At 44.4% G+C, this 13102-nt stretch overlaps 1 protein-coding gene across 1 annotated transcript in view; it reads left to right on the top strand.

The window, feature by feature from the left end:
* LOC140487778 (tRNA (32-2'-O)-methyltransferase regulator THADA) overlaps window positions 1-11771 on the top strand; it is a 295012-nt gene extending 283241 nt beyond the window's left edge. Inside the window, exons 33-35 of the mRNA XM_072587028.1 lie at window positions 4117-4239; window positions 10803-10877; window positions 10973-11771. The gene's annotated coding sequence lies outside the window, so the exon portion shown is untranslated. The remainder of the gene's footprint in view (window positions 1-4116; window positions 4240-10802; window positions 10878-10972) is intronic.
* Window positions 11772-13102: the final 1331 nt, after the last annotated feature.

Below are 13102 nucleotides of genomic sequence, written 5' to 3'. Positions count from 1 at the left end.
AAGTGGAGTTGAAATGCCATCAGCCATGATTGAATGGCAGAGTGGACTCGATGGGCCGAATGGCCTTACTTCCACTCCTATGTCTTATGGTCTTATGGTCTGAGCAATGAAGGCAAGTGTGCTAAACACCTTCTTAACCACTCTGTTTACCTGTGACACAAATTTTAAAGCATTATATAACTGAACCCCAAGATCTCTCTGTTCTACAAAACTACCCAGGGCCCTATGTAGGACTTTGGCTCAATCTACCAATTTACATTCTTTTATGTGTGAGCCGAGTCCTGCGTGTTCTTTTAAATGAAGCACGAGGAGAAGATATTCAGTCTCACACTCTTAATTTATTTTAAACAGTAAGCGGATAAAACATTCAGAGCTCTGGGTCTAAACCTTTTTGTCCCTGACAAACTATAAAGTGTGCCAGTTCAAAAAGTAAGACCTCATTCTGTCCCTGCCCCAGTCTTTTATACAATAAAAACGTCATACAAACAGTGAGGTAGAATTATCTTCTCATTGGCTGTTGATCTGACTCCATTCCCCGTCTCCTCGCATTCCCGAATGTCTGACCCCACGTGACCTTCTTTTGCCCGCGAAACGGAGCATCACGTGACCTCCTCGGCCCGCTTCCGGGGCACGAAACGGAACATCACATGACCGCCTCGCACTCTTCCGGGGCGTGAAACAGAGTATCACGTGACCTCCCCGCACACCTCCGACGCGTGCAAGAGTATCACATGACCTTGCTCTGCAACGGAGCGGAGCACCATGTGACCTTGATCTGTGCGCGCGCGCATAACGGAGCATCCCCAAAGGCTTCTGAATGCTGAGTATATTTACACTCGCAGCCAGCCTTCTATTTTACAAGTAAGCCATATATTTACACCTACCATTAATTATATCAGTCCTGTGCTTGATTGTATCACCAATATGAAATGCCTCACATTTATCCAAATTAAATTCCATCAGCCACTCCTCAGCTCATTGACACAATTGATCAAGATTTCTTTATAATCGTAGATAACCTTCTTCACTGTCTACGATATGAGCAATTTTGGTGTCATCCACAAACTTACTAACCATGTCTCCTACATTCTCATCCAAATCATTTTATATGAGCAGATAATTGTTTGTAGTTGAGATTTGGATTGTGGGATCAATATTATCTCAGATGCCAGGATATCTGACCTCTCTGATTTTGAAATAGTGCCATTGGATCTTTTACATCCATCTGAGAGAACTGACCAGTCTTCAGTTTATTGCCTCAGTAAAATACAACACCTCAAAACAGCGCAGCAATCCTCAGTATTCCACGGCACATCAGCTTAAATTATGTGCTCAGTTCCTGGATTGGGGCTTGAATCCACACATTCTCGATAAGGAAACTGACCACTGATCTGAAGTTAAAAACAATGAGGTAAAAACAATGACTGCAGATGCTGGAAACCAGATTCTGGATTTGTTCAGGCAGCATCCAACGAGCAGCGAAATTGACGTTTCGGGCAAAAACCCTTCATCAGGAATAAAGGCAGTGAGCCTGAAGCATAGAGAGATAAGCTAGAGGAGGGTGGGGTGGGGAGAAAGTAGCATAGAGTACAATGGGTGAGTGGGGGAGGGGATGAAGGTGATAGGTCAAGGAGGAGAGGGTGGAGTGGATAGGTGGAAAAGAAGATAGGCAGGTAGGACAAGTCCGGACAAGTCATGGGGACAGTGCTGAGCTGGAAGTTTGAAACTAGGATGAGGTGGGGGAAGGCGAAATGAGGAAACTGTTGAAGTCCACATTGATGCCCTGGGGTTGAAGTGTTTAGATTAGATTACTTACAGTGTGGAAACAGGCCCTTCGGCCCAACAAGTCCACACCGACCCGCCGAAGCGCAACCCACCCATACCCCTACATTTACCCCTTATCTAACACTACGGGCAATTTAGCATGGCCAATTCACCTGACCTGCACATCTTTGGACTGTGGGAGGAAACCGGAGCACCCGGAGGAAATCCACGCAGACACGGGGAGAATGTGCAAACTCCACACAGTCAGTCGCCTGAGTCAGGAATTGAACCCAGGTCTCTGGCGCTGTGAGGCAGCAGTGCTAACCACTATGCCACCGTGTTCCGAGGCAGACGATGAGGTGTTCTTCCTCCAGGCGTCTGGTGGTGAGGGAGCGGCGGTGAAGGAGGCCCAGGACCTCCATGTCCTCGGCAGAGTGGGAGGGGGAGTTGAAATGTTGGGCCACGGGGCGGTGTGGTTGATTGGTGCGGGTGTGCTGGAGATGTTCCCTAAAGCGATCTGCTAGGAGGCGTCCAGTACCTCCATCTGCCATGACCAGGGCCTCCAAGCCCTCCGTGTTTTCCTCTCCAGACGTCCCCAACAGTACCCTTCCACCGACACTCTCATTCGTTTGGCCGAACTGGTCCTCACCCTTAATAATTTCTCCTTTGAATCCTCCCACTTCCTTCAGACCAAAGGGGTAGCCATGGGCACACGTATGGGCCCCAGCTATGCCTGTCTCTTTGTTGGCTACGTAGAGCAGTTGATCTTCTGTAATTACACCGGCACCGCTCCCCACCTCTTCCTCCACTACATTGATGACTGCCTTGGCGCCACCTCGTGCTCCCGCGAGGAGGTTGAGCAATTCATCAACTTCACCAACACATTCCACCCTGACCTTAAATTTACCTGGACCATCTCTGACACCTCCCTCCCCTTCCTGGACCTCTCCATCTCCATTAATGACGACCGACTTGACACTGACATTTTTTGCAAATCCACCGACTCCCACAGCTACCTGGATTACACCTCTTCCCACCCTACCTCTTGCAAAAATGCCATCCCGTATTCCCAATTCCTCCGCCTCTGCCTTATCTGCTCCCAGGAGGACCAGTACCACCACAGAACACACCAGATGGCCTCCTTCTTTAAAGACCGCAATTTCCCTTCCCACGTGGTTAAAGATGCCCTCCAACGCATCTCGTCTACATCCCGCACCTCCGCCCTCAGACCCCACCCCTCCAACCGTAACAAGGACAGAACGCCCCTGGTGCTCACCTTCCACCCTACCAACCTTTGCATAAACCAAATCATCCGCCGACATTTCCGCCACCTCCAAACAGACCCCACTACCAGGGATATGTTTCCCTCCCCACCCCTTTCCGCCTTCCGAAAAGACCGTTCCCTCCGCGACTACCTGGTCAGGTCCACGCCCCCAAACAACCCACCCTCCAATCCTGGCACTTTCCCCTGCCACCGCAGGAACTGTAAAACCTGCGCCCACACCTCCTCCCTCACCTCTATCAAAGGCCCTAAAGGAGCCTTCCACATCCATCAAAGTTTTACTTGCACATCCACTAATATCATCTATTGTATCCGTTGCTCCCGATGCGGTCTTCTCTACATTGGGGAGACTGGGCGCCTCCTAGCAGAGCGCTTTAGGGAACATCTCCAGCACACCCGCACCAATCAACCACACCGCCCCGTGGCCCAACATTTCAACTCCCCCTCCCACTCTGCCGAGGACATGAAGGTCCTGGGCCTCCTTCACCGCCGCTCCCTCACCACCAGATGCCTGGAGGAAGAACGCCTCATCTTCCGTCTCGGAACACTTCAACCCCAGGGCATCAATGTCAACAATTTCCTCATTTCCCCTTCCCCCACCTCACCCTAGTTCTAAACTTCCAGCTCAGTAACTGTCCCCTTGACTTGTCCGGACTTGTCCTACCTGCCTATCTTCTTTTCCACCTATCCACTCCACCCTCTCCTCCTTGACCTATCATCTTCATCCCCTCCCCCACTCACCCATTGTACTCTATGCTACTTTTTCCCCACCCCCACCCTCCTCTAGCCTATCTCTCCATGCTTCAGGCTCATTGCCTTTATTCCTGATGAAGGGCTTTTGCCCGAAACCTCGATTTCAAAGCTACTTGGATGCTGCCTGAACTGCTGTGCTCTTCCAGCACCACTAATCCAGAAACTGATCTGAAGTTGACTTGGTCATGCATAGGCGGGTCTTGGAGGGTTGGGAAAGGGGGGAGGTGGCTCTGAGTGGCTGTCCTCAGATGGAGGGGTGAAATCAGGTGTGAATTCAAATCGGATCTTAGATTCTTCTTCCTACTTCCCGGCTCTAGCTTGCATCGACCTGACTGATGAATCTGGCAACTTAATGAATCTCAGCCTGCAACAAAACTCCCAGAAATTTGTCAACGGCATCCTGAAAGAACGTGAGAGATATATTCTCATCAAATTGATTAGTGAGTAACTTCAGAGCCTGTTTAATGAGCATCATTTCAAATAATAGCCAATGACTTTCGACTTTAGGGCTCCCTTGGCAAGACTGATAGAGTTCAACTATTTCCACTAGGAAACGGTCATGAAGCAAACTTTAAGTAATGGGCAGATTACCAGATAATGGCTTAACAATCAATATGAAACTGTGGTTAAAGCTCTACCTAAATGGTGTGAACTGTCAGGAATCCATATTTCGATTCAAAAGGACAGCCCCATTTCCCAAGGCTGGTGGATCCAGAGGCAAAGGATAATCGGTTAACCATTTTGAAATGAGATGACAAGAAATTCCAAGGACTAGTGACTCTCAAATTTTCCATCCCAATGAGCTGGGAATGTTCAGTCAAGTCTGAGACTTTTGGACTCCAAGGGGACCAAGAGATTTAGGGATCTGAGGAAAAGGTGGAGTTGATTGAAAATTGGTCATGATGTATTGAATGGTGGGACAGGTTTAAGAAGCTCTATGATCTGCTTCTGTTTCTTATGTCAGTTTGAAATGGGTAATGTTTATGCCAGTTGAAATGAATATATTTGGTGAGGGTGTATTTGATTATATTTATTACAAGCATACCAACTATAACAGACAGAGGCCATTGACTTTTTTTTTAACCAAGAATCTATCTGCCCCATCTTAAAAATATCAAATGGTACCATCTTGAGTTTCAAAGTCATGGAACCCTCGGAGAAAAAAATTTCCCCTCATTTCTATCCTAAACATGTCCCCTCTAAACTGGTTCTGGACTCACCTATAAGAGGAAACATATATTCCGGATCCACCTTGTCAAGTCAAATTTGTCCAACCTATCTACATAAGACAGACCACTCATTCCAGGAAACAATCTGGTAAACCTCCTCTGAACTGCCTCAAGATGTTCAAGATGTAAGCTCATCAGTGCTATAAATAACTGAAGCATAATGTGTATGTTCAAATCTTCTCATAATCTTCACATTCCATTAACCTTAATTGCTTGTTGTACCTGCACAATACTTATTTGTAAATCATGCATTGGAACATCTAGACCCTTCTGCACTTCGGAATTCTGCAGTCATTCTCCATTTAAGTTATATCCTAGCTTGTTCATTCTTCCACTCAGTCATGTTTTCCCACTTTGAGCTTGCAATTTTTTTGCCCACTCCCCACTCATTTTTACCTATATCCATCTGCAGTCTCTTCATTTTGTCTTTAGTGTCTTTGTATCATCTGCAAACTTAGCTATCATGCCTTCACATCCTTGATCCAAATCATTGATACAAATCGTGTAAACAGCTAAGGTGCCTACACATACTGCAGGATGTGTGATTGGAGTCCTGCAATCCCACTCTGTTTTTTTGCCAGCTAGCCAATCATCTATCCATGCTGATATTTTACCCTATTGCACCGTCAGCTCCTACTTAGCACAATAACCTTTTAAACCATGTCAAATGCTTTATGAAAATCTAAGTGCAGTATATTTACATTATCACCTTGATCCACAGTGCCTGTTACTCTATCAAAGAAATCTAATCAATTGATTAAATGTGTCCCTTTCACACGACCATGCTCACATTTCCTGATTATCATCTTCTCAGCTATACCCAGCTGTACCCTTAAGCAATTCTAGCATTTTCTCTATGACAGGCATCAAGCTATTGAACCTGGTTTCCTCCTTCCCTGAATACAGGAGTGATGTTTATGATTTACAAGTCTGATGGATCCTTCCCAGAATCTAGCAAATTTTGAAGAAATCATAGAGTCATAGAAGTGTACAGCACGAAAACAGACCCTTCGGTTCAACTCGTCCACGTTAACCAGATATCTGAACCTAATCTAGTCCCATTTGCCAGCACTTGGCCTGTACCCATCCTATTCATTACCCATCCAGATGCCTTTTAACTGTTGCAATTGTACCAACTTCCTCTGGCAGATCATTCCATATGTGCACCACCCTCTGCGTGAAAACATTGCCCCCGAGGTCTCTTTTATATCTTTCCCCTCTCACCCTAAATCTATGCCCTCTAGCTCTGGATTCCCACACCCCGGGGAAAGACTTTATCTACTTACCCTATTCATGCCCCTCATGAACTTATAAACTTCTATACGGTCACTCCTCAGCCTCCAATGCTGCAGGGAAAACAGCCCCAGCCTATTCAGCATCTCCCTGTAGCTTAAATCCTCCAGCCATGGCAACATCCTTGTAAATCTTTTCTGAACCCTTTCAAGTTTCACAGCATCCTTCTGATAAGATATTCCAAAAGTGGCCTAACCAACATCCTGTACAGTCACAACATGACATCTCAAGACTCTGACCAATAAAGGAAAGCATACCAAACACCTTCTTCACTATCCTGTCTACCTGCGACTCTAGTTTCAAGGATCTATGAACCTGCACTCCAAGGTCTCTTTGTTCAGTAACACTCCCTCGGACCTTACCATTAAGTGTATAAGTCCTGCTCAGATTTGCTTTTCCAAAATGCAGCACATTGCATTTATCTAAATTAAACTCCATCTGCCACTTCTCAGCCCATTGGCCCATCTGATCAAGATCCCATAGTAATCTGAGGTAACCCTCTTCGCTGTCCACTACACCTCCAATTTTGGTGTCATCTGCAAACTTACTAACTGTACCTCTTATGTTCACATCCAAATCGTTTACATAAATGACGAAAAGTAGAGGGCCCAGTACCAATCCTTGTGGCACCCCAGTCTGAAAAGCAACCTTCCACCACCATCCTCTGACTTCTACCTTTAAGCCAGTTCCGTATCCAAATGGCTAGTTCTCCTTGTATTCCATGAGACCTAACCTTGCTAACCTGTTTCCCATGGGGAACCTTGTTGAATGCTTTACTGAAGTCCATGTAGATCACATCCACCACTCTGCCCTCTTTGTTACTTCTTTGAAAAACTCAATCATGTTTGTGAAACATGATTTCTCACGCACCTTGTGGTGTGCCACAAGGATCTGTTTGGGGACCACTGCTGTTTGTCATTTTTATAAATGACTTGGACGCAGGCATAGGTGGATGGGTTAGTAAGTTTGCAGATGACACTAAAGTCGGTGGAGTCGTGGACAGTGTGGAAAAATGTTGCAGGTTGCAGGGAGACATGAATAAACTGCAGAATTGGGCTGAGAGGTGGCAAATGGAGTTCAATGCAGATAAATGTGAGGTGATTTACTTTGGGAAGAATAACAGGAAGGCAGAGTACTGGGTCAATGGAAAGATTCTTGGTAGTGTGGATGTGCAGAGGGATCTTGGAGTCCATGTACATGGATCCCTCAAAGTTGCCACCCAGGTTGATAGTGCTGTTAAGAAGGCATACGGTGTGTTAGGTTTTATTAGTAGAGGGATTGAGTTCCGGAGCCGCAATGTCATGCTGCAACTGTACAAAATGCTAGTGCGGCTGCGCTTGGAATATTGTGTACAGTCTGGTCGTCCCATTACAGGAAGGATGTGGAAGCATTGGAAAAGGTGCAGAGGAGATTTACCAGGATGGTCTGGAGGGAAGGTCTTATGAGGAAAGGCTGAGAAACTTGGGTCTGTTCTCATTGGAAAGAAGAAGGCTAAGAGGAGATTTGATAGAGACATACAAGATGATCAGAGGATTAGATAGGGTAGACAGTGAAAGTCTTTTTCCTATGATGATGACGTCAGTTTGTGCGAGAGGGCTACAAATTGAGGGATGATAGATTTAAGACAGATGTCAGAGGCAGGTTCTTTACTCAGAGAGTGGTAAAAGCATGGAATGCCCTACCTGCCAATGTAGTCAACTCAGCCACATTAGGGCCATTTAAACAATCCTTGGAAAGCACATGGATGATGATGGAATAATGTTGGAGGATGGGCTTAGATTAGTTCACAGGTCAGCGCAACATCAAGGGCCGAAGGGCCTGTTCTGCACTATATTGTTCTATGTTCTATGTTCAAAACTACGTTGACTATCCCTAATCAGTCCTTGCCTTTTGAAATACATGTAAATACTGTCGTTCAGGATTCACTCCAACAACTTGCTCACCACTGACGTCAGGCTCACCGGTCTATATTCCCTTGCATGCCCTTACCACCTTTCTTAAAAAATGGTACCACATCAGCCAACCTCCAGTCTTGTGGCACCTCACCTATGACTATCGATGATGCAAATATCTCAGCAAGGGGCCTAGCAATCACTTTCCTAGCTTCCCACAGAGTGTACCTGATTAGGCCCTGGGGATTTATCTACCTTTGTGCATTTCAAGACCTTTCTCCTCTGTAATATGGCCATGTTTTAAGATGTCACCATCTATTTCCCCACATTCTATATCTTCCATGTCCTTTTCCACAGTAAATACTGATGCAAAATACTCGTTTAGCATCTCCCCATCTCCCGCGACTCCACACAATGGTTGCCTTGTTGATCTTTGAGGGGCCCTCTTCTCTCCCCAGTTACCCTTTTTGCTTAAAGTATTTGTAAAAACCCTTTGGATTCTCCTTAACCCTGTTTGCTAAAGCTATCTCATATCCCCTTTCTGCCCTCCTGATTTCCCTCTTAAATATACTCCTATTGCCTTTATACTCTTCTAAGGAATCACTCGATCCATCCTGTCTATACCTGACATATGCTTCCTTCTTTTTCTTAACCAAACTCTCAACCTCTCTAGTCATTCAGCATTCCCTATGTCTACCAGCCTTTCCTTTCACCCTAACAGGAATATACAGTCTGTGGACTCTCGTTATCTCATTTCTGAAGGTTTTCCGTTTTCCAGCCGTGCCTTTACCTGCGAACATCTACACCCAATCGGCTTTTGAAAGTTTTTGCCTAATACCATCAAACCTAGCCTTCCTCCAATTTAGAACTTCAACTTTTAGATCTGGTCTATCCTTTTCCATCACTATTTTAAATCTAATAGAATTATGGTCGCTGGCCCCAAAGTGCTCCCCCACTGACACCTCAGTCACCTGCCCTGCCTTATTTCCCGAGAGTAGGTCAGGTTTTGCACTTTCTCTGGTAAGTACATCCACATACTGAGTCATAAATTTTTCTTGTACAGACTTAACAAATTCCTTTCCATCTAAACCCTTAACACAATGGCAGTCCCAGTCTGTGTTTGAAAAGTTAAAATCCCTACCGTAACCGTCCTATTATTCTTACAGATAACTGAAACCTCCTTCCAAATTTGTTTCTTAATTTCCCGCTGACTATTAGGGGGTCTATAATACAATTCCAATAAGGTGATCATCCCTTTCTTATTTCTCAGTTCCACCCAAATAACATCCCTGGATGTATTTCTGGGAACATCCTCCATCAGCACAGCTGTAATGCTATCCCTTATCAAAAATGCCACTCCCCCTCCTCTCTTGCCTCCCTTTCTATCTTCCTACAGCATTTGTATCCTGGAACATTAAGCTGCCAGTCCTGCCCATCCCTGAGCCATACTTCTGTAATTGCGATGATATCCCAGTCCTATGTACCTCACCATGCCCTGAGTTCATCTACCTTCCCTGTTAGGCCCCTTGCATTAAAATAAATGCAGTTTAAATTTGTCAGTCCTACCTTGTTCCTGCCTGCCCTGACTGTTGACTCGCTTCTTTTCTCAACTGTACCAGTCTCAGACTGATCTCTTTCCTCTCTATCTCCCAAGGTCCCCCCCAGCCCACCTTACTAGTTTAAATCCTCTTGAGCAGCTCTAGCAAATCTCCCTGCCAGTATATTAGTCCCCTTCCAAATTAGGTGCTCCTTTTTAAATTCCTGCCTAATTTTCTGTATTGTCCCTTCAGAAACTCATCCTTTTCCCTTCCTATGTTGTTGGTTCCAATGTGTACTACGACCTCCTGCTGGTCCTTCTCCCCTCTGAGAACATTCTGCACCCTCTCTGAGACATCCTTGATCCTGGCATCAGAGAGGCAACACACCATTCTGATTTTTCGCTGCTGGCTGCAGAAGCGTCTGTCTGTGCCTCTGTCTAGAGAGTCCCCTAACACAATCGACCAGTTGGAACCTGTTGTACCCCTCATTACATTAGAGCCTGTCTTGATACTAGAAACTTGTCTGTTTGTGCTACATTCTCCTGAGAGTCCATCACCCATTTTCCAAAACATACCTGTTTGAAATGGGAATAGGCACAGAAGACTCCTGCACTACCTGCCTACCTCTCTTACCTTTCCTGGAGTTAACGCACCTATTTGACTGTATCTGTGGCTTTTCTCCCTTTGTATAACTGCCATCCACACCCCCTTGCTCTTGTAAATTCCTTTTGCATCTAACTGTCACTCCAACCAATCCATTCGATCTGATAGAATTTGGAAGCAAAGATGGTTATTACAGCTATAACCGTCAGTAACACGTAAAGGCTCTCTCAACTGCCATATCTGACAAGAAGCGCATATAGTGATTAAAGGCCTATTAAAGGCCATTTTTGCTCCTTTGCAATCTGCAGACCCAACAAATAGCACTATCTTATTGCTCTAAAAAAACACTGCTCCACGCTAACTTAATACTTTTGGCTTATATTTTTAAAATTTAATCTTAATTGTTAGATGTGTATATTTCACAAAATGTTTATTTTGCACATTTTAGAACAAGTTGATTCAGAGACCATCATCTATGAATCCATGTTGAAGAACATTGAGTGTTGTTATCCTGCAGTAGCAGGTGAGGGTTGATAAGAATGGGTACGACATGAAGGTTCGCCCACTTCAAGAGGATTTAGCTCATGCTAAAATGTCTGTTATCTTCTGTGTTCTCAGAGCAGCTGCACAAGTTGTCCAATCCCAAGGTCAAGGAGAAGAAAGAGCCAATACTGAAGAAATCCCGATCCACCAAAGAGGGTATTCCAAACACTACATTCAAAACCAAATCTGCTTTGGCGATTAAGAAGAGCTCCAGCTTTACACAGAAAACTTTATGAAACAAGAGAATGAAAAACAGAATTGATGGATTGTGAATGACAGCTCCACAGACACAATCCACACTTGTTTACACACTTTGATGGGGTGATTGGAAACGTTCACGCACCCAGTCCCACTGAGTTCTTGGGATTAAAGCCAAGCTCATGAATATTTCTGTAGAATATTCCCAAGCTCACCTGCATGTAAAAACAGTTCCCCTGAATGTGTATCAACAAGTGGAATAGAAATGTGACAGATAAAGAGGTTAAACATCTTCAGGAATATAGTGGGGAGTTATTTAATCTGGGCAGCATAATACTTTTAGGTATACAGTAACAGAGGAAACTCCAAACACAGAGAACAGGCCAACAAGGTTTTCTGGGGACTCAGCAGAAACCTTTTATTCCAACAGACCTGAGAGATTTGAATTGTCACAGAAAGCTAAATAAATTGAGGTTGTCTATTAAATTTTAACGGGCCTTAACAGAATAGATGTGGAAGAAATGTTTCAACGTATCAGGAGATAAACCAAAGCCATGAGCCGAAATAGTTACTACACAAAATTCAAAGGAGAAGTCAAGACTATATACCAGAATATTGAACTCCTGGTCATAAGGAACAACTTACTGAAATGAATAACATAAAAGTATTTTTTTTATTCTGTCACGGCGTCGCTGATTCAGCCAGTATTTATTGTCCAATCCTAAGTACTTAGAAGAGGGTGAGAATCAAACATATCACTGTGGTTCGGGAGTCGCGTGTTGGCCAGACCAGGTGAAGATGGCAAGTTTCCTTCACTAAAGGACATTAGTGAACCAGATTTTCTTTTAATGCAGATATATTCTTATGACAGTTGACAATCATTGATTAATAATGATCTTTATTAGACATTTGATTCCATGTGCCTTGGTAGAAGTTGAATCTATGTTGTCAGAACATTAGTCTGGAATAGTGGATTACTCATCCAGTGAATTTAACCATTACACCACATCCAGCCCCAATGTGATATGCTGACAGATGAAGTTTATATAAACTCTAAGAGCACGGGAAAAACTGTCCGTCCTCAGCAGGCTATTCAGCACATCATGCCTATCCCTTCCTGCTTGACCTATATAAATGTTATCACGCATTTGTGCATTTTTTTTATAGTTGCAATTGAAAATAAGAACTAGGAGCAGGGGTAGGTAATCAGCCCCTCGAGCACACTCCACCATTTGATGTAATCGTGACTGATCTCAACTTCACCTTCCTGACCACTCTCCATAATCTTTCAACTCGTTCCTAATTAAAAATGTATATCTCCTTTGTCCTCTGCACTCTGGGATCGTGAATTCTACAAATTCACCACCCTTCAAGAGAAGTAATTCCTTGTCACTTCTGTTTTAAATCTGTCACTCCTTTTGATAAAACTATGACCTTTCCTTCTAGATTGCCCAATAAGTGGAAACATCCTTTCTATGTCTAGCTTTTGCAACTTTTTATACCTCAATTAAATCTCCTCTCATTCTTCAAAACTCGAGCAGGTGTAGCCCTAAACTGCTCAATCTCTCCTCATAAAACCTCCAAGATTTCTGGAATCAATGTAGTAAACCTTCTCTGAACTGCATCCAGTGCAACTACATCCCACCTCAACTAAGTGTCATAGGAGACAGACGATAGTAGTGGAAGGTTGCTTTTCGGAATGGAGGACTGTGACTCGTGGTGTTCCACAAGGATCAGTGCTGGGACCTCTGTTGTTCATGACCTGCATAAAAGTTTGCAGACGATACAAACATTGATGAAGTTGCAGATAGTGAGGAGGATTATCAGAGGATACAGCAGGATACAAATCTGTTGGAAGCATGGGCAGAAAAATGGCAGATGGAGTTTAATCCAGAAAAATGTGAGGTGATGCATTTTGGAAGGTCAAGTACAGGTGGAAATTATACAGTGAATGGCAGAACCCTTAGGAGTATCGATATGCAGAGGGATCTGGGTGTGCAAGTCCAC

This window comes from Chiloscyllium punctatum, chromosome 17 (assembly GCF_047496795.1).
Source record: "Chiloscyllium punctatum isolate Juve2018m chromosome 17, sChiPun1.3, whole genome shotgun sequence".
Lineage (NCBI taxonomy): Eukaryota > Metazoa > Chordata > Chondrichthyes > Orectolobiformes > Hemiscylliidae > Chiloscyllium > Chiloscyllium punctatum.
This window is presented reverse-complemented; position numbering and strand designations above follow the sequence as displayed.